The sequence below is a fragment of the Hyla sarda genome, chromosome 1 (assembly GCF_029499605.1).
Source record: "Hyla sarda isolate aHylSar1 chromosome 1, aHylSar1.hap1, whole genome shotgun sequence".
Lineage (NCBI taxonomy): Eukaryota > Metazoa > Chordata > Amphibia > Anura > Hylidae > Hyla > Hyla sarda.
Window position 1 is genome coordinate 289,974,814 of NC_079189.1, and position 7,940 is coordinate 289,982,753.

Genomic DNA, 7,940 nt, shown 5'->3' on the forward strand with positions numbered 1-7,940 from the left:
TTCAAAAAGAAAAGAACTTCCTGTGGAGCATACAACAACTGATAAGTACAGGAAGGATTAAGTTTTTTTTTTAAATAAGTAATTCTCAAATCTGTTTAACTTTCTGGCCCCAGTTGAGTTAAAGGAGTAGTCCAGTGGTGACTCAGTGGTTTACAACTTATCCCCTATCTTAAGGATAGGGGATAAGTTGCAGATCGCGGGGGGTCCGACCCCTGGAGCCCCGAAAGCCCGCGGGAATGGGGCGTGTCGACCTCCACACGAAGCGGCGGCCGACACGCCCCCTCCATACAACTCTATGGCAGAGCCGAAGCGCTGCCTTCGGCAATCTCCGGCTCTGCCATTGAGATGTATTGAGGGGGCGTGTCGGCCGCCGCCTCGTGAGGGGGTCGACACCCGCTATCTCGGCGGAGAGCCGGGGCCCCGTACAGAGAGATCGCGGGGGGCCCCAGCGGTCGGACCCCCCGCGATCTCAAACTTATCCCCTATCCTTAGGATAGGGGATACATTTTTCACCACTGGACTACCCCTTTAACAAAAACTTTTCTGGTGAGTACCCCTTTAAAGTAAATGGAGCCAAGTTGTAATACCACACACAACCTGAAGACAGGTGTGGTGCTGTTTTTAGAAGAAATTTCTTTTGTTTTTCTGTTCCTGGATAACTCATTTAATGCTCAAAACAGCTTGAAAACAGTGTGGAAAAAAGAAAGCGAGGTGTTGTTTTTTTCAAAGCAATTCTGCTAAAAAGCTTACATTGAAGTCAATAGGAGCTGATAAAAAAACAACATGCCTATAGTTAAAAAACAAAACAAAACACTGATTTGCAAGCTGTATTGTAGAATGTTATTCCAGACTATTTATGTGCCTGGTTTTTAACTATCGGGGGCTTCCACTCAATTGGGGCAGGGGGGACATTCCTTACCTATCTAACCACTGGAAGCTTTTACCTAATAGGATTCCCTACCTAACTACTGGGGTCATATCCTAATTATCCCTTAGTGGTACTGGCCCTGATTCTTAGTGCACAGCAACATATATGTACATCACACAGTTCGGCGATCACCATGACGCGTGGCATGGTGATTGGAACCTGGCGGCTGCTGGGATTCATGAATAATGGTGGACATCTGTGATCCCACTAATGTCCGCCATTAACCCTTTAGATACCATGATCGATTCTGATCACGGCATGTGAAGTATTACAGGGTGTATACAGGAGCAAATCCCCATAGCAAACCTCTCTTGCTCTGGACAGTTCCAGACACGGACAGAGGTAGCAGCAGAGAACACTGTGGTCAGACTGAAAAGAACTACACAACTTCCTCTGTAGTATGCAGCACCTGAAAAGTACTGGAAGGTTTAAGATTTTTAAATAGAAGTCATTTAAAAAAACTGTTTAACTTTCGGGCACCAGTTAATTTGAAAACATTTGCTTTCCACCGGAGTACCCCTTTAAAATATTGGTACCATGTGAACATCAGAGTTCCAAGTTTTGATTAATCTCCCACTATATGTGTTTCATCAAAATACATTTTGTCTTGGGAGGCCATCTTGTTATGCTGAGAAGGTTAATGGTGAAAGAAATAGGCAGCTTGTAGTCTATAGATAAGGTAATGGTACTGGATGCCTTACATCTGAGTTCTAGTTATTCAAGACAGTCCATTGTTTAGTTTTTAACTGAAGATATAACAATTCAAGGTTAGCACGCAGGTCTGAGCTAAAGGGAGTATGATCCTTCCTCACCCTTCCTAATTTCTCCTATGGAATAGAGAAGCTTATGGTCCAATAAGCTATCTGGATCTGTGAATACCTTCTCTCACTGACATGTCATAATACATCTTTCCATTTAGAACACTGCACTCCCACACTGATAAGAGGCTGTATCAACAAGACACACACACACACATTTACATAAGCATTTTTTTGTTTTTATTTGAGGCCTACTAAAGAAAAAATACCACAATACAGAATGCTACATTTAGAAAAAATGACACTGACCCAAATCTATGCCACTTAAAGTGTGCCTATCAGATCCTACAAAAAAGAAAAAAATATATGTTACTCAGTACCTAATATTGACCATGTACATCTAATTGTTATGCCTCTATAACCTGTATTTATGATTTAAAAAAATATCTAATTTCTTTGTCTCACAGTGTTAGAAGTCCTCTCAGGACAGGGGGGCGTGTCCCTCCCTTGTGGTGGTGGGAGGTGATTGGTGAGTCTGCTCATGCAGTCTTGTCCAAAAGTAATGGAAAAGAGATGACAAAAGAGTCATCTCTTTTCCATTACTCATGGACAAGCCTGATACTGCTGCAGGACTGGTTAGTGTCCCAGTAGGCACGGGGACCCCTAGTGGTGGGATTTTCAGGGACTGTTTTCTTTATTAAATATTAAAAACATTTTAAACAACCATATTTCAAAGGTGTCAAGCCCAAGGCCTGATTTTGGAATCATACATGTGTATTATAATTGTATTTGTGTATAATGTATAATTCAAGACATGGGCGAGGGTTCATTCAGACTGTGTATCTGTTTTGTGTATTCCAGTTTTATTGAGCGGGGAGCTGTTGATGGTATACTTCTTTTGAAGTCAAAAGCCTTCATAGCAGCAGGATATGAGATGTCTCTGATCCCATCATAAAATCAAACTGAGATAAAGGACCTGGAAGAGAGATGCCCCCCATCTGGTGGGATCAGAGCGGAGGGGGGATGGAGTTTTCCCTCCAGAAAAACCACTATAAAACTGAGATGCTAAACAAACCTTTGTTCAAGCCTGTGGCAAAAGCTGACAAGACATCCTAAGGTATAGCTGGACTCTCACTCACAAGGACTGCTATACCATTATGCTGTAAGGACTTTCTTTTTATTTTCTGAACTTGTCTTGCTGAACTCTTTTATATATTTTTGTACCTGTATGTCATTTGTTTATTTTATATATTGCACTGTGATGCCTTTTTTCAGATTAAATGTTTAATTAATCAGCTCTTGTCTTTGATCTCTAAATATAGGAGCTCACCTTTCTGAAGGAAGCTCTGGTGAAACATGTTTATCAAAGGGTTAATTTGGTGACATGATGGGACTAGTAGTGGATACCCAGAGGACTGATGGCTTTAACCCTTGCTCCATCACATTCTCTCTAGCGTCTTGGCTGGACCGATAGGGTGTGATCATGACAACTGGTGGCAGCGTCGGGATATATTTAGAGATTTTTAGTGCTTGCTGGATTTTACCTGTAAGGAAATCTTAGCACTAAAAGAAATTGCATACACATTCTTGTGTGTAAATTCCAAAGACAGAGCTCAGTGCTGCTTTACAAGACATACAAAAAGAGTGAAAGACAGTTCTGCCCTCCCCATCTCCTGTTTTAAAGGGGTATTCCGGGCAAAAACATCTTATCCCCTATCCAAAGGATGTCTGATCGAGGAGGTCCCGCTGCTGGGATCCCCCGTGATCTCCCTGCAGCACCCGCATTCTATGCGGGGCTGCGTCTCCAGTTTCAGAAACCTCCAGGTTTCCGGGACTGGGGACATGACGTCACTCCACGCCCCCTCCATTCATGTCTATGGGAGTGGGTGTGATGGCCATCACGCCCCCTCCCAGAGACATGAATGGAGGGGGCGTGGTGTGACATCACGTCCCGAGTCCCGGAAACCTGGAGGTTTGCAAAACTGGAGACGCAGCCCCACATAGAATGCAGGAGCTGCAGGGAGATTGTGGGGGGGTCCCAGCAGCGGGGCCCCCATGATCAGACATCTTATGCCCTATCCTTTTTATAGGGGATAAGATGTTTTTGCCCGGAATACCCCTTAAACTTCTCTGTCTCATCTCGGAAATATGGAGGCATATCGCAAGCAGTCCAAGCCTGCACTGGAGCTAATGTGGCAAGAAAAGGAGATCCCTACTACGGGAAAGAACAAGGAACAACTTATTGCAGATCTTTTGGAGTTTGATGCCCGTGCAGCAGAGCTGAGTAACATGAAACAAAGTCCTACAGCTGTAACTGCCATCCAAGGACTGATATCTCCTGGGGAACACAACAACATTACTCCCTTAGGAGACAGGACAGTACTCCACGTGAGGCCTCAGACTCTTATATGCGGACTGCCTTACAACACCTTGGGAATGTGGATGCTATTATGAAACTCCAACTGCTTCTCCAGTACCAAACCGCAGAGAAAGAGGCACAAGCTGCAGAGAGAGAGGCGGCAGAAAGAGAGGCCCAGTGGAGGCAGGAATTGGAGGTTCTGAGGCTGAGAGGGATGCTTTATCTGCACGCAGTGATGTTCAGGGTCAAGGAGAACCTAAATTCCTAACCCCAAGGCCGTAGCCCGGGTGCAAAAACACCTCTTATTAACCCCCCTTTAAAATGTAACTTTTATTATATATACTCTTAAAATGAAAATAATAGCCCAGCAAGGTGATGATTAAAATTGGATGTTGCCACATTTTGCCTCTTGAAAACGCCGTGGAGACGGCGAAACATGTAGAGGCGGCAATTTAGTGTTTTAATTTGGTGTCAGTGTAGGAATGTTGGGCTGCTGCAGAGCCCTTGACTTTGAAGCCATACTGCTCTAATCAGATTTATACTATCCTACCTGACATCCCAATTTTAATCATCACCTTGCTGGGCTATTATTTTCATTTTAAGAGTGTATATAATAAAAGTTACATTTTAAAGGGGGGTTAATTAGAGGTGTTTTTGCACCCCGGGCTACGGCCTTGGGGTTAGGAATTTAGGTTTGACTTTTGGCCTTAATACCCCCCCCCCCCAGGGGTCATTTTTGGAGTCAGGGTCAAGGAGACCACAAACCCCGCTTGGAACATTTCCCCATGTTGGAGAAAGATGTGATCTGGATGTGTTCCTGAGGGGATTTGAAAAGGTTTGCCGGCAGTTCCTAAGGAACAGTGGGGATGATATTTAACCCCACGGTTGCGAGGGGAAGCTCTGGATGTGTTTGCTTCTCTTCCCTCTGAAAGTGACCAGGACTATGAGGCAATAAAATCTGCCCTGCTAAAAAGTTTTAATCTTACTCCAGAGGCTTATTGGAAAAGATTTTGGACTTTACAACAAAGCACCACAGAAAGCTGCACTGAACATGCAGGTCTGCTAAGGACTGCATTCAGGCAATGCACTGGGGGTCTACAAGTCACTACTTATGAGGCCCTGGAGGACTTGATGGTCCTGGATCAGTTTCTCCAAACACGGAGCTTTGAAGCCAGAGAGTGGATTTTGGACTGCAAGCCCAAGACAGCAGCGGAAGCAGCAGAACTAGGAGATGACTTTGCCAATAACCGGGCACCAAAAGCAAAGGGTGGGTCTGCACAAGCTGGAGCAAGTACCTGGAGGGAAGCCACACAACCCCAAAGCACCACCAGGCCAGCCGGGAAATTCTTGCCATCATCACCAAAAGCAACAGGAGCCACATTGGGTCAGGAGGACACCTGCCAATGTTACAGATGCAATAAGATTGGGCACCTGAGTGCCACTTGTCCCAACAAGAAGAATTCTCCACCGGCAGCTGGAGGACATACAGCCGTTCTTCTGGTGTTTGGAGTGGTGGAGAAAAGAGGGGATAACCTACAGAGTGTAACTGTGGGTGACCGGGTGACAGTGGGTGTACGAGATTCTGGAGCCCAATTTATCTTGGTGCGGGCTGAAGTGGTGGATACAGAGGACATCATCCCTGGAAGAACAATGGCTTCAAAAGGAATTGGAGGTGTGCGACCTGCTGTGCCCATGGCCTGTGTGTACCTGGATTGGGGTACAGGCAAAGGTTTGCGGGAGGTGGGGGTCTCTGAGGACATCCCTGTTAAAGTTCTGTTGGGGAATGATTTGGGTCAGATGCTCTGTTATTATGCTTCGGAGGACACTACCTGCACACCAGATGGGCTAGGAGAGAGCCTGGTTCGTTCTGAGGTACTGTGCGAGACTTTAGGAGACACTGTGAAATATGATAACTGGGAGAGAGTGTAGGGGATTGATAAATGTTTACCTGTGACTGAACCAGTGATGTTTTCCAAAAGTTAAATGGGGTGTATTGTAAAATGGGATGAAAATGAATTACCAATGCCAAAACTTAGTGGAGATGGGCTAGGGCAAGGGTCGGCAACCCGCGGCTCCGGGGCGGATACTAGCGAGGGGAGGAGGCGCATTGTGCGCCCCAACACTCCCCACTGTGGCGGGCGCTGTACTGGCTGTGATGTCGCATGGGGGCGGTGCGTGCGTTAGTCACGCACCGTCCCGACGTCACCTTCCCGCCCGCTGTCAGATCGGAGGGCAGCAGTGCGCATGCAGGTCTACGACTGCGAGGAGGAAGATGACGTCTGTCCAGACTCCTGTCAGCAGCAGCGTGCCAGGCACCAGTGTGAGGTAAGTGAAGTGATGCCTCAGGGGGGAAGCCTGGCCCACACACTGCATTGAAGGGGGCATGTATGGTGGTCTCTGCATATTCAGGGGGCATGGAAGTGAAGTAATGCCTCAGGGGGGGGGGGGAGCCTGGCCCACACACTGCATTGAAGGGGGCATGTATGGTGGTCTCTGCATATTCAGGGGGCATGGAAGTGAAGTGATGCCTCGGGGGGAGCCCGGCCCACACACTGCATGTATGGTCGTCACTACATTGAAAGAGGGCATGTATGGTGGTCACTACATTGTAAGGGGCATGTATGGTGGTCACTACATTGAAAGGGGCATGTATGGTGGTCACTACATTGAAAGGGGCATGTATGGTGGTCACTACATTGTAAGGGGCATGTATGGTGGTCACTACATTGAAAGGGGCATGTATGGTGGTCACTACATTGAAAGGGGCATGTATGGTGGTCACTACATTGTAAGGGGCATGTATGCTGGTCACTACTGCATTGTAAGGGGCATGTATGCTGGTCACTACATTGTAAGGGGCATGTATGCTGGTCACTGCATTGAAAGGGCATTAACCAGGTAAATTAAATATTTTAATTAGCTATTAATTTGCAAAAATATATTTTACATTGTTAAGTGAAAGTCCTTTTTTTCTTCAGATTGACAGCTGACTGCACGATCCTGTATATATAGCATTAAAGGGGTACTCTGGTGCTTACACATCTTATCCCCTATCCAAAGGATAGGGGATAAGATGCCTGATCGCGGGAGTCCCGCAGCTGGGGACGCCTGCGATCATGCACGCGGCACCCCGTTTGTAATCAGTCCCCGGAGCGTGTTCACTCCGGGACTGATTACCGGCGACCGCAGGGTAAGCGGCGTGTGACGTCACGCCTCCGCCCCTCAATGCAAGCCTACGGGAGGGTACGTGATAGCTATCACGCCCCCTCCCGTAGGCTTGCATTGAGGGGCAGAGCGTGACATCACACGGGGGCGGAGGCGTGACGTCACACGCCGCCGGCCCTGTTGTCGAGCGTAATCAGACCAGGAGCGAACACGCTCCGGGGACTGATTACAAACGGGGTGCCGCGTGCATGATCACGGGACTCCCGCAATCAGGCATCTTATCCCCTATCCTTTGGATAGGGGATAAGATGTGTAAGCACCGGAGTACCCCTTTAAGGTAAGAAACAATATATGCAGTGTTATATTTGTTTTAAATGTCGCAATGGTTTTGCGGCTCCCAGTTTTTTTTTCCTCGGAAACGGGTCCAAGTGGCTCTTTTTGTCTTAAAGGTTGCAGACCCCTGGGCTAGGGGAAGGGTTTTGTGTGCCCCTGGTGACATGAAAGGATGAGGGGCCAGCAGTGAGTGAAATGTCCCAATTCTGTGAGCCTAAGATGGCTGAAGAAGAGGAGGAGGAGGGAAGGAGTGATGGGCCTGTGTATGATGCCTGTAACATTGTTATGTCTGGGACTGAGGGGGAGGAAGGTAAACCCCAGTGGGTAAACCCCAGAATACCAATGGTGGCAGCGGTAATATGTCAGGGAAATGACATTTTACAGCACCTAGAACCCA